We start from the raw sequence: 15174 nt of genomic DNA on the forward strand, positions 1-15174 counted from the left end.
GGAATATGTCTAGCAATTATACTAGACTACAGACACAACCAGACCAGACATGTAACAACCACTAGACAAGACAACAACCACCCATACATAAACATCACCAAACATATGCAAGGGTAGTAAAGGAAAGGTAGACAACGGGATGACATAGATGACATCGATGATCCACTAGGTGGCCATCAAGGACTGGGCAGATGAAACACCCAGGACTGGAGCATAGCTCCAGCGCCAACAAAGGCTGGAGTACAACTGACTCCAGCCTGGAAGCCATAGGTGATAAAAACCAAGTGGCCACACCCATCCAGGAAGTTAACCCCTCCAGGACCAGACAGGGAAGAACTATGATATGAGAGGCAGAGCACATACATGCTGAATAACAACACGTTGCCCCAGGCGCACAGTTATACAATGTCCAATCCTGTTCTATGAGGCACAAAGGATTTGTATGCTGTTTGTGACGCCAATTTTATATGCAGCGAGCCGAGACCGCAGGGGGATAACTTGTGAGGTCGACGGTGTACCGAGGAATAATAACAGTTCTTTACTCACAGTTTTGACGCTCCCTGGGCCGGGCTACAGTGAAGGGGAAAAGAGCACCAAATTCTCCGGGGCACACTCTATTACAGGGGTCATCGGCCAGGTGGTGATCGAGGTGCCCTTGATGGTGATTGGATTTTCTGGGGGCTTGTGTGGCTGGGCCCCTGAACTAGGCAAAGTCGTGACGCCAGCACCTTGGTGGTGCAAAATGATGAGAGTGGTTGTAGTATGGAGATGGAAGAATGAGACAGAGTTCGAATCCAACAAAGAACTTTACTGTAAACAGGGTCTTGACAGCAATTTACATCCAGATATAAACAGTCTCTTATGAATATGGTGGTTGGTTGCTGTAAATCCAGGTAACAGGCTGTATATGTGGCTATATCTCAGGCTATGGTAGGAGGTTGTTTAGCCCTTTGCCTTGTTATAATCTCAATAAAGGTGATTCCAATCCTTATCTTCTACACTCAAGTGCTACAACAGATGGCCTGTCTGTCCTTGAAGCAACAGTGAGGCTGCCGGAAGGTAATAAATCCTTCACCTTGATACAAAGGCGCCTAAAGCCTAGAATAATGGCTATTGTCCTTCCTTTGTCTTTCCACATAGAAAATGGTAAAATCCACTTGGCACTCTGGAAGAGTAGACGGTAGAATCAAGGTTTCACCTCTGTCGGCTTTCCTAGCTTGACACAGAGAAACGAATTGGCTCCTCTGAGACGTGGAGCCCAAGAGAGAGCTGAGAGGAGGGGGTCCTCTCCTTCCCCCTTGCTCCTCACTCCATCTCCTCCAACTCCCACACTTTAAACTCCCTAACTAGGCTTGAACTTTGGTATATATACTGTGGTGCTATCCCTGTCTAGTGGTGGAATCTGTGTAGTGCACCTAACAGCCTGTTAACAGGGATCTTTATACAAAAGTGCAATACAACATGATACAACATATAATATAAAAACTTTGCAGTGCCCACGTACAGGAGTGGGACGCTGCAACATTATACGCAAAAAAACGGTGGCAAAGGAAATAGGAATCCTTTGTACTGTGGATGTATAATGGCCCCTTTTTTTTTCTATTGCCCATTCTCACTATTTTTGTCCCCTTTATCCCTGTCCTACCTGATGAGTTCTAAATACCCTCCTCTCCAATTATTTGTCTCCTTGATGTGGTATTGAGATTGCGTTCCACTGTGTAACGCACGACCTGCTGTACTGGAGAATAAACCTAATGACATATCCGGATGGGGAGTGCGTTCCACGGTGGAACGCTTGGCCCTGATGTATTTCCGGTAGGAATGGAACACAAGTATAGGCGTTCCTGGTTCGGTGGGGGAGGAGGAGGAGGAGATGACATCCCCTTTGGGGGCGGCTAGTGGATGCCGAAGACAGGTAATTATTAACAGGAGTGTACCTAGAGACAATTAGGAGAAGGTATTTAAAGGGACACTGACAGGGCCAATAAGCATATATATGGCAGTACAGGTCTTATAATGGGTATTACAATCATCTAAGTATCCCCCCTGTCCACATTATACATACAGTAAACTTAAGTCTTATAACCTGCTCCAACGGTCTTCAATCTGCCCAAGGGGCGGCGTTTCACCTCTCTTGCGCCCAGCCAGCCTCCCCCAACTGCCGCTTTGAAGCGCCGCCCAGCTCATGAATATTCAGTTTGCTGGGCGGGTTCTGTGGTCCCCGCTCTGAAGCGCTGCGCTTAACAGTGCCCTGCGCATGCGCCGGATCTTGTGAAGTCCGGTACAGTAAGCGCCGCCCAGCTCATCAATATTCACTTCGCGGGGCGGCGCTTACTGTCCCCGACTTCACAAGATCCGGCGCATGCGCAGGGCACTGTTAAGCGCAGCGCTTCAGAGCGGGGACCGCAGAAGTCGCCCAGCAAACTGAATATTCATGAGCTGGGCGGCGCTTCAAAGCGGCAGTTGGGGGAGGCTGGCTGGGCGCAAGAGAGGTGAAACGCCGCCCCTTGGGCAGATTGAAGACCGTTGGAGCAGGTTATAAAACTTAAGTTTACTGTATGTATAATGTGGACAGGGGGGATACTTAGATGATTGTAATACCCATTATAAGACCTGTACTGCCATATATATACCTCAATATGCTTATTGGCCCTGTCAGTGTCCCTTTAAAGATCTAAGGGGGCAATATACAGCCGCGCATTATCCTGCATCTGAGGAGGCCACTGGGTGTTTACACAGCATTGTCTGTTTTAGCCTATAGTATTGAAAGGGAACAATCCTTCCACCAGGGTTCTTCAATGTTGCCTAGTGGCCCAGTAAGTATCCCATATGTCCCATATGGCATTAAAGAGAGCCATTTTGTCCTGAAACATAGCAGTGGAGTACTCCATTGTTCGGACCTCCATCACCCTGGCATACAAATCAGAAACCCGTGGTGGATCGGGGCTTTTCCAGGCTCGGGAGACTAGACAACGAGCTGCTGTTAGTATCAGTAGCAGCAGCTTGAGTGCACGTTTTTTGACTTGTATGGGGACCACAATAAGCAGGAAGGACACAGGTTCCGGTCGGATTTCAATTCCAAAAACATCGGTCAGGAGGGCGCCTACTTCAGTCCAGTATCTTGGGACAATCCCAGAAAATGTGAGGCAATGTACCCCTATGTAAGCCACATCTCCAACAATCACCCGGAACTACTGGATTCATTCTATGGAGGAGGTCAGGAGTGTGATACCAGTACATTAAGATCTTATATTGGTTCTCCTGGTGAAGTACCGACATAGATGATATCGCTGCCCTCCTCCATATAAAGGTGCCAGAGTGAGTCCGGTAAGGTACTCCCCAGGTACTCCTCCCACCGCACCATGTAGGAATGCCTTTGGGCCCGATCCGGGAATGGAGTCAGCAATATGGAGTAAATCTCAGAAATTAAACCCCTTTGCATGTACCCCTTCCCTGCATATGCGCTCAAAGGGGGTCGGAAGGGAAACCGTAACCCCCGAAAAGATGGACTGGGCAAAGTGCCTAATCTGGATATACTGTAGAAGAAGTTGGAGGAAGGGGGGAGATCATATTTGGCCTGCAGGGTAGTAAACGGTAGGAGGACCCTAGTGAAGGGGTCCACAATATCAGCGAACCGAAACACCCCCCGCTGAAACCATGGTCTCGTTGTAGACGTGATAAGACTAGCAGGAAGCGTGGGGTGATATAGGAAGGAGGTCATGGCGGAATGAGTGGACTTCAGAGGGAATTTACTACTGCACTGCTGCCAGATGCGTCTGGTACACGCCATGGGCCCTAGGAGATCCTTGGCTGGCTGAGTCCTGTCAGGCCCGGCCCATAGCATGGAGTTAGGGTGTAATCCCTGCTATTTAAATGTAACCCGGATCAATATTTTGGTGCCAAATATATATATATATATATAAAAAATTATAGAAAATAGTGATTACAATGTGGGGTATTTTCAGGCAGTGATAATATTGTATAACCTCTAGGAATTGAAAGCAGTGATTACTAAATGAAATGACTAAAAGAATCCCGATGGAAACTGCTGACAGCCCTGGAAGTGACCATCTATTCCTCGCACATTTCTCAAGATCTGATGTTACTCAATCTGCTGATTTGTCAGTTTTTTTCCAAATGTTCCTATTTCTAAATGTGCCTTTTAGTGACATCAGCCATAAATCTGAAACCACCTAATATTGTATATGACCACCTCTCTAGGCTTTCCAAAAGACAACTCCTATTAATATGCCGTTTTAGGGTGTATGGACATCAAGGGGGGAGAGGTGGTGGTCCTCCATTTGGAAACCTCAATATGAGCCAGAAGGTGTAGCCACTCTGTACCAGCAGCTCCTGTTCTGGAGAACTCCAGCCAGCTAGCATGGTCACCATATGATAATACATTTCCCCAGCACCAACGCCTGACTGCACCCGGCAAAATCCGCTTTTTACTGGGCGTGCTAGGAGGGGGACCAGGGATGATCACCGTGGTGGATACATTTCAACAGGGGTGGACTAGTGGGAGCTTACTACATACAGATTATACAGCCACCACTAGAGGGAGTTCACTACATACAGATTATACAGCCACCACTAGAGGAAGCTCACTACATACAGATTATACAGCCACCACTAGAGGGAGCTCACTACATACAGATTATACAGCCACCACTAGAGGAAGCTCACTACATACAGATTATACAGCCACCACTAGAGGGAGCTCACTACATACAGATCATACAGTCACCACTAGGGGGAGCTCACTATATACAGATTATACAGTCACCACTAGAGGGCGCTCACTGCATACAGATTATACAGCCACCACTAGAGGGAGTTCACTACATACAGATTATACAGCCACCACTAGAGGAAGCTCACTACATACAGGTTATACAACCACCACTAGAGGGAGCTTACTACATATAGATTATACAGCCACCACTAGAGGGAGCTCACTGCATACAGATTATACAGCCACCACTAGAGGGAGCTCACTACATACAGTTTATACAGCCACCACTAGTGGGAGCTTACTACATACAGATTATACAGCCACTACTAGAGGGAGCTCACTACATACAGATTATACAGCCACCACAAGGGGGAGGTAACTACATACAGATTATACAGCCACCACTAGAGGGAGCTCACTACATACAGATTATACAGCCACCACTAGAGGGAGATCACTATATACAGATTATACAGCCACCACTAGAGGGAGCTCACTACATACAGATTATACAGCCACCATTAGCGGGATCTCACTTCATAATGATTATACAGTCACCACTAGAGGGAGCTTACTACATACAGATTATGCAGCCACCACTAGGGGAGCTCTCTATATACAGATTATACAGCCACTACTAGAGGGAGCTCACTACATACAGATAATACAGCCACCATTAGCGGGATCTCACTTCATAATGATTATACAGTCACCACTAGAGGGAGCTTACTACATACAGATTATGCAGCCACCACTAGGGGAGCTCTCTATATACAGATTATACAGCCACCACTAGAGGGAGCTCACTACATACAGATTATACAGCCACCACTAAAAAGAGGCTCACTACATACAGATTATACGGCCACCACTAGGGCGAGCTCACTACATACAGATTATACAGTCACTACTAGAGGGAGCTCACTACATACAGATCATACAGCCACCACTAGAGGGAGCTCACTACATACAGATTATACAGTCACTACTAGAGGGCGCTCACTACATACAGATTATACAGCCACCACTAGAGGGAGCTCACTACATACAGATTATACAGCCACCACTAGAGGGAGCTCACTACATACAGATTATACAGTCACCACTAGAGGGAGCTCACTACACACAGATTATACAGCCACCACTAGAGGGAGCTCACTACATACAGATTATAGAGCCACCACTAGAGGGAGATCACTATATACAGACTATAAGGCCAAGTGTGGTCAATATGGCAGCAACTAGGCCAGAACACTGGGAAAAGAGAGCAGGTCACCTCCTAGAGCATCCCTAATCCTCGCCCTTATTCCTCACCGTATGAGCAGACCTGGATGGTAGGACGGTTCATACCCAGGAACCTAGGACCCTGAGTCGCCCTGATAATCCCTCAAATAAAGAAAGGGCTTGAGACAACCTGTTCATCCCAGACATGGCTGAACAGGAGTCTCACTGGCCTAGCTGCATGATAAGGGACAGACAGTGCACAGCTACTGAATCGGCAGGCAAAAGCCCAGAACAAACTAGCACTTACCTGCCGCAGCAACAACAACGACCGAACCCCCATGCAGACAGGATGCATAGCGGCCACCAGCAGAGCTGCACACCACCTAGTGGTTCCACCTCCAGGAAACCCTGAGACCCACTTCCGGGGGCACAACACACGGAACATTTCTAGCAAACATACTAGACTACAGACACAACCAGACCAGACATGTAACAACCACTAGACAAGACAACAACCACCCATACATAAACATCACCAAACATATGCAAGGGTAGTGAAGGAAAGGTAGACAATGGGATGACATAGATCAGTGTTTCCCAACCAGTGTGCCTCCAGCTGTTGCAAAACTACAACTCCCAGCATGCCCGGACAGCCTTTGGCAACAGCTGGAGGCACACTGGTTGGGAAACACTGACATAGATGATATCGGAAAGACATCGATGTCCCACTAGGAGGCCCTCAAAGACTGGGCAGATGAAACACCCAGGACTGGAGCATAGCTCCAGCGCCAACAAAGGCTGGAGTACAACTGACTCCAGCCTGGAAGCCACAGGTGATAAAAACCACAACCCATCCATCCAGTGGCCACACCCATCCAGGAAGTTAAAGGGGTTATCCGACTTAAATAAATCTATTCCAATTACTTTTATTGTAGTCCAGTGAAAGTTTATTAAAATCACTTTCATCACCTATCTATCACTATTTGGCCAGTTCAGTTCTGGGTCATGTGACCCCCGACGTCAGTAAGCCTGCTTTGCTGATGAAGTCTCGTTTACAGCCGTCTCCCTGCTTGAGGGAGTGGCCAGGCTCTGTAAACGAAACGTCAGAGCCTCTGGTGCTCTCCTCACTGCCTCGGCTCTTGTATGTGATCGCTCATGCGCAGTACGTACCAGAGCCGAGGCGATCTCTTCTCCGGCAGCACAGGGTATGTTTCTCCCTCCTGCATTCACTGGGGCGAGAGGTGGCAGTTTGTAAACGTTCCCCTCTGCATCTGGGGATCGTTATTACAGCCCTGCCCCCCTCCCCCACACTAGTACACATTGAACACCCCCTGGGAAATAGAAATAAATAATTGGCCATCATTATTATCATCATCATTATTCAGCTATATAAAATCCTTATCTGCCACCAATATATATATTTATCTAAGCAATATCCATATTGAATATATATTTGAATAATATAGATATTGCTTAGATACAGATAATGCTAATTATATTTTCACACTAGCGGCAGGACGTATCCGACAGGCTGTTCACCCTGTCGGATCCGCCCTGCCGCTATTTGGCCGTGCCGCTGGACGGATCCGTTATTGCAATGCATTTCTAGACGGATCCACGCCTGGATCCGTCTACAAATGCTGTCCGTTGTCACACTGATCGGCGGATCCAGCAGGCACGCAGCTCTGACGACGGAGCTGCCTTGCGGATCCGCCCTTCCAGTCTGCGCATGCACAGACCATGAAAACTGTGAAAAAGACTGACAGAGGGATCCGTCAATCCACATGACAAGCGGATATACGGATCCGTTATTGCAATGCATTTCTAGACGGATCCGCACCTGGATCAGTCTACAAATGCTGTCAGTTGTCACACTGATTGGCGGATCCGGCGGGCAGCTCCGACGATGGAACTGCCTGCCGGATCACACTAACGCTAGTGTGAAAGTACCCTAAAAAGTCGGAAATCCAGTACTTTTAGTCAAGCGGCAGCTCCCTGTGCACCGCCGTGCTGCGCCATAGCTCCACCACAGTCCCCTTTATAGTCAATGGGGACAGAGCGGCAGTCCAGCGGCACGGCCAAATAGCGGCAGGGCGGATCCGACAGGGTGAACAGCCTGTTGGATCGATCCTGCCTCTAGTGTGAAAGTACCCTTAGGCTCCATTCACACATCCGCAAATGGGTCCTCATTCGTTCCGCAATTTTGCGGAACGGGTGCAGACCCATTCATTTTCTATGGTGACGGAATAGATGCGGACAGCACACAGTGTGCTGTCCGGATCCGCTGAGCGCGGCCCCGATCTTCAGGTGCGCAGCTCCGCAAAAGATAGAACATGTCCTATTCTTGTTCGCAGCTTGCGGACAAGAATAGGCATTTCTATAGGGGTGCCGGGCGGGTGTGTTGCGGATCCGCAATTTGCGGATCCGCAACACACAACGTACGTGTGAATGGAGCCTTAGTGTGATCCGGCAGGCAGTTCCGTAGTCGGAGCTGCCTGCCGGATCTGCCGATCGGTTTGTCAACTGACAACATTTGTAGACGAATCCGTGTGCGGATCCGTCTAGAAATGCATTGCAAGAACGGATCCGTCTACGAATGCACCGAAAGGATGGATCCGTCGATTCGCTTGCCATGTGGATGGACGGATCCCTCTGGCAGTATTTTTCTCCGTTTTCCCGGTCTGCGCATGCGCAGACCGGAAGGACGGATCCGTCCTTTAGTTATTTTACACTGCCTTTGTTCTGGAAAATTTCTATACCTTGCCAGAGCTCTATACCGCAAGTGAAGAGGCTGCACCGCAAGTGATGCGGCCACACAGAAATCAGCTGGATGAGGGTTTGTGCGGCATTTTGCAAGCGCACATCCACTTGATTATCAAAAATTCATGGAAGCGCTGTGGGAAAAGCACTTTGTGCACATGCTCGAAACTGCGCGTGCGCACTTAGGTGTAGGTAGATTTTCCAGCCAAAAATGTTCCATCAGATCTCCGTACCCCTGAGTGCAAACGCGACCAGAAATCATAAGGAGCAGTTCATCCTTACCGCAGAGCTGAATGCAGAATATCGAGGTCACCACATAGCAGAGTTGGGTGCTGGATATTACCACAATATCCTGCACTCAGCTCCGCTATGTTGTTACCTCGAGTTTCTGAACTCAGCTTTGCGGTAAGGATGAACTGCTCCACTCAGGAGTAGGGAGATCTTGTGGGACATGTTTCTTTTGAAAATGTACCTCTACCTACCCCTAAGTGCACACACGTGGTGTACTGTACAGCTGCAATGTGACAGGAAGATCTTCTGCCCTGTGTGTGTATTTTTATTTTTTTTTGCAAAGTGCAGAGCACGGTGAGGGGAAGCTCAGGTTGTTCACGCCCAGAAATATTCATGAGGCAGAGCTCAGGCTTTGTTGTTGTACGCCCCCTCAGCATTGTACACTGCTCAAAGAAATAAAGGGAACACTTAAACAACACAATGTAACTCCAAGTCAATCACACTTCTGTGAAATCAAACTGTCCACTTAGGAAGCAACACTGAGTGACAATCAATTTCACATGCTGTTGTGCAAATGGGATAGACAACAGGTGGAAATTATAGGCAATTAGCAAGACACCCCCAATAAAGGAGTGGTTCTGCAGGTGGTGACCACAGACCACTTCTCAGTTCCTATGCTTCCTGGCTGATGTTTTGGTCACTTTTGAATGCTGGCGGTGCTTTCACTCTAGTGGTAGCATGAGACGGAGTCTACAACCCACACAAGTGGCTCAGGTAGTGCAGCTTATCCAGGATGGCACATCAATGCGAGCTGTGGCAAGAAGGTTTGCTGTGTCTGTCAGCGTAGTGTCCAGAGCATGGAGGCGCTACCAGGAGACAGGCCAGTACATCAGGAGACGTGGAGGAGGCCGTAGGAGGGCAACAACCCAGCAGCAGGACCGCTACCTCCGCCTTTGTGCAAGGAGGAACAGGAAGAGCACTGACAGAGCCCTGCAAAATGACCTCCAGCAGGCCACAAATGTGCATGTGTCTGCTCAAACGGTCAGAAACAGACTCCATGAGGGTGATATGAGGGCCCGACGTCCACAGGTGGGGGTTGTGCTTACAGCCCAACACCGTGCAGGACGTTTGGCATTTGCCAGAGAACACCAAGATTGGCAAATTCGCCACTGGCGCCCTGTGCTCTTCACAGATGAAAGCAGGTTCACACTGAGCACATGTGACAGACGTGACAGAGTCTGGAGACGCCGCGGAGAACGTTCTGCTGCCTGCAACATCCTCCAGCATGACCGGTTTGGCATTGGGTCAGTAATGGTGTTGGGTGGCATTTCTTTGGAGGGCCGCACAGCCCTCCATGTGCTCGCCAGAGGTAGCCTGACTGCCATTAGGTACCGAGATGAGATCCTCAGACCCCTTGTGAGACCATTTGCTGGTGCGGTTGGCCCTGGGTTCCTCCTAATGCAAGACAATGCTAGACCTCATGTGGCTGGAGTGTGTCAGCAGTTCCTGCAAGACGAAGGCATTGATGCTATGGACTGGCCCGCCCGTTCCCCAGACCTGAATCCAATTGAGCACATCTGGGACATCATGTCTCGCTCTATCCACCAACGTCACGTTGCACCACAGACTGTCCAGGAGTTGGCAGATGCTTTAGTCCAGGTCTGGGAGGAGATCCCTCAGGAGACCGTCCGCCACCTCATCAGGAGGTCATACAGGCACGTGGAGGCCACACACACTACTGAGCCTCATTTTGACTTGTTTTAAGGACATTACATCAAAGTTGGATCAGCCTGTAGTGTGTTTTTCCACTTTAATTTTGAGTGTGACTCCAAATCCAGACCTCCATGGGTTAAAAAATTTGATTTCCATTTTTTTTTTTTGTGTGATTTTGTTGTTAGCACATTCAACTATGTAAAGAACAAAGTATTTCAGAAGAATATTTAATTAATTCAGATCTAGGATGTGGTATTTTTGTGTTCCCTTTATTTTTTTGAGCAGTGTACATCATGTAAACACAGCAATGACAGAACCATGAAAAGGTGTAAATATGGGTTTTAACTTGATGAAATCTAGCTTAACCAAATTATATGTATATCCTGATGGATTTTAAGTGTTTTTTTTTTTTTTTAACTCGGATAACCCCTTTAACCCCTCCAGCACCAGACAGGGAAAGAACCATGTTATGAGGGGCAGAACACATACATGCTGCATAACAACACATTGCCCCAGGCAACAGCATGCCCGGCGAACGTGTCACAGCGCGCAACACTGAGGCTGTGGCAGGGAGCTCACTACATACAGATTATACAGCCATCACTAGAGGGAGTTCACTGCATACAGATTATACAGCCACCACTAGAGGGAGCTCACTACATACAGATTATACAGCCACCACTAGAGGGAGCTCACTACATACAGATTATACAGCCACCACTAGGGGTAGCTCACTACATACAGATTATATAGCCACCACTAAAGGGGCCTCACTACATACAGATTATACAGTCACCACTAGAGGGAGCTCACTACATACAGATTTTATTACAAGACCCGGAGGCTCCTATTGCTATTCTCCTTCTTTACTCCGACCAATAGCAGCAAAGAAAAAATGAACATGTGACCAAACCCCTCCCCATAGTCCTAGTATAATAGGTAACTCCTCCTGTAAAACCTCCTCTTTCTTTGCTGCTGACCGCAGAGATAAGTACATTCAAAGCATTACTGTGACTATACTGTGTGACTATACTGTGTTGGGTTATATATATATACATATATAGTTATAGGCTTTTGTGGTTTCTTAACCTTTTGTTTGGGGGAGCCTGCTGGCTCTATTTGTGGTGTGGGTTTTGCCCCTACAGGTTGCCTATATCTTTATGGGTCTCATTTTAGCCCTTCTTAGGCATTATATATATTGCTGGCACCCCTGTACCCCTATCCGGGTACTTACTGCTTCCTCCCCTTCATATTGGCTCTTCCCCCGCCTGTTTCTGTCTTCAGAGCGGGGGATTTCCAGTGCTGCGCTTGACGCGGCGTTTTTTCTTTGATCTCTCCTGTCGGGGGATTTCCCGCCTCCGGCTCTCTGCTTCTGAGCGCGGCGCCCGAGATCTCGCGAGATTTCGGGCGCTTCTGGTTTACTTGCGCTCAGGACATCATTGCCAGCGTTTCCTGCATGCAGACAGGTTGTACTTTGCCCTCTCCCTCCGGCGCTGTCCCTTTTTTCTCCGTTGGCTTGGGGCAAATCCCCCTGCCATTCACTCCATAGGGACATCCCATTATAGATTTTCCTAGATCAGGAAGTTGGGGCAATACTAGGGCCAGAAGATGCCTAGGTCCCACATTAGTGATCAGGGCTCAGCAGAGGAGGAATTTCCTCTGGCCGATTTAACCCCTTCTGGGCACACTGATCAGGGCAGAATGCAGGCAAATCAAGCTCAGGCTTTGCAGATGTCTGTTTCAAATGCCATTGCAGCAGCTATGGGATCCATGACATCTGTCATATCCCAATCCATTGCACAGACCCTAGCTGCCCATCCAGCTACCTCTAGTATGCCGCAGCCCGCTACGGTTTCCAAACCAGCCGGGCCTGGGCCGCATGCCTCCAGAACAACCTTGACTGGTGATGATGTTGCCACCAATGTTGGCGCGCTTGGTTCGCGCAAGAGAGCCTGTCCGCGTCAGGCAGAACGCACGCGAGAATGGAAATGTGCTAGAGCACAACAGGATTGGGCTTCCGACTCTGAGGTCGGTTCTGAGGAGGAGGCTATTGATGACGCCTTTGAGGAGGCAGAGCAGGATCCCTCCGGGGTCATGGAATCTAACCCGCTACCCGGGTGTAGTACTCAGAGGTCGTTTGCAGACGCAATTCCTGCAGATTTGGTGGACCCCTCTGGGGACCCGTTATTTAACCCTGACTCACTCCATCACCCGCGTTCCGCGGAATGGCTACCTTTGGACCATGTGTCCAAATATTTGGAGGCGCGGGTGCGGTGCCCTCTATCCAGAGAGGCCCGCAATAAGCTCAGGGCGGAATGCCCCAGACCGATCATCCCCAACAAGGTCTGCGATACCCCGTCTGTGGATCCGAAAATGATCCAATTCCTTTCTAAAGCGGGTTGGAACCCGCGTAAGGGCCTGGAGTCAGCCCTGCGCTCCTGCCAGGACAAGCTCCTGGACGTGTTCGGCCCTCTAGCCAAGATTTTTGATCTGGCGGAGTCAGCTAAGGCTGAGGGCGGTCAGGTAGACCCAGTAGAGTTGCGCGAATGGGTGCAGCGCGCCATTTGCATTACGGGAAACGTGAATACGTCCCTATCCATGGAACGGCGCAAGGCCATCTTGTTCAAAATTGAACCAAAGCTCGCAAACCTGGCACTGACAGAGACGGGAAAGGAGGCTCAAGGCCTACTATTTGGAGAGTCCTTCATCAAGGACCTAGGCCGCTATGTAGGCGCTTTCACCGCCCTAGATAAGGCCCAAAGCTCCATGAAAAGGGTTTTCCATGGTAGGGTCTCTACCAGGGCCGGCAGTTTCAGGGGCCGTCTGTCCGGCCGCGCCCAGTACCAGTCCCGTGGCTCGGGTCGAGGCTCCTCACAAAGACCGGCTTTCCAGGAGCACAGGCGGGATCCTGCGCCTTTCTTCCCATCCAGAGGAAATCCTTGGAGATCCAGGGGATATAGAGGACAACCCGGTTCCAGACGCCCCTACGGTAAGACCGCTGCCCCATTTCAATTCTTTAAATGCTTATGTAGGGGGCAGACTACGTCTCTTTTCTCAGGCCTGGTCCCGCATCACCTCAGACCAATGGGTCCTATCCACGGTCAGGGGTTTTCACATAGAACTGACGTCTTTCCCTCTGTCCATTTCTCTCCCACACCCGGTGGTGTTGTCAGAACAGAACCGCGTTCTGGTGGACTCAGAGTTGTCGGACCTGGTCCGCAAGGGGGCAGTAGAACCAGCCCCGGGACCCCCTTACGGGGTAATCAGCAACATCTTTCTGGTTGCAAAGAAGGGGGGTCAGATGAGACCCGTCATCAATTTACGCGCTCTCAACGCGTTCGTGGTTTACCGCCATTTCAAAATGGAGGGGATCCACTTACTGCGAGATTTACTGCAGATGGGCGATTGGATGGTCAAATTGGACCTAAAAGACGCTTATCTTACGGTACCGGTAGAGGACGCGTCCAGAAATCTCCTCTGTTTCTCTTGGCAGGGCAGCGTTTGGCGGTTTACGTGCCTCCCATTCGGCCTCTCGTCGGCTCCATGGTGTTTCACCAAACTGATGCGTCCAGCCATGGCCTGGCTCCGCAGTCGGGGAGTTCGCCTCATCATTTATCTGGACGATATCCTGATCATGGCTCAGGACCGTTCGGTGTTACTAGACCACCTTCGCTGGACCATGGACCTGCTCTCAGAGCTGGGGTTCCTGCTCAATCGGGAGAAGTCCTGTCTCTCTCCATCCCGAGAGATGGAGTTCCTCGGGTTCATGGTGGATTCCACAGCGGGGACCCTCAGCTTACCATCGGCCAAGATTCGGTCGATTCGCAAAGAACTGCTCAGAGCCAGGTCGTCCCCCCGTATCCCGTTACGTCAGCTGGCGAGGATAATAGGCCTTCTTGCATCATCCATCCAGGCGGTCTTCCCAGCCCCGCTCCATTACCGGGCTCTCCAGCGCCTGAAAATCGCTCATCTACGGAGGGGAGCTTCCTACGCGGACTGGATTCCCTTGGACGAGGAAACCAGGGAGGAGCTGTCCTGGTGGATTCACAACTTGCATGCCTGGAACGGCAAGGCGATTTTTGGTCAGCGCCCGGATTTCGTGGTGGACTCGGACGCCAGCCTATCGGGCTGGGGGGCTCACTGCGAGGGAATCACGACTGGCGGAGGCTGGTCAGAAATAGAGACGGGGTTCCACATCAATGCGTTGGAACTGTTGGCGGGCTCTTTTGCAATCAAGAGCTTCACGAGGGACACGGCCAGATCCTGCATTCAATTGCGTATGGACAACGTGTCAGCGGTACGTTACATCAACGGCATGGGGGGAACTCGGTCCACCATTTTATCACGGTTGGCGAAAGACTTCTGGGACTATTGCCTATCCAAGGAATTGGTGGTCTTGGCAGAATACCTTCCGGGCGTTTACAACATCCACGCGGACTGGAGCTCTCGTCATCTTTCGGATTCCAGCGACTGGCAGTTAGATCCAACGGTGTTCCGCTCCTTGATGTCGA

Source organism: Bufo bufo, chromosome 8 (assembly GCF_905171765.1).
Source record: "Bufo bufo chromosome 8, aBufBuf1.1, whole genome shotgun sequence".
NCBI classification, from domain to species: domain Eukaryota; kingdom Metazoa; phylum Chordata; class Amphibia; order Anura; family Bufonidae; genus Bufo; species Bufo bufo.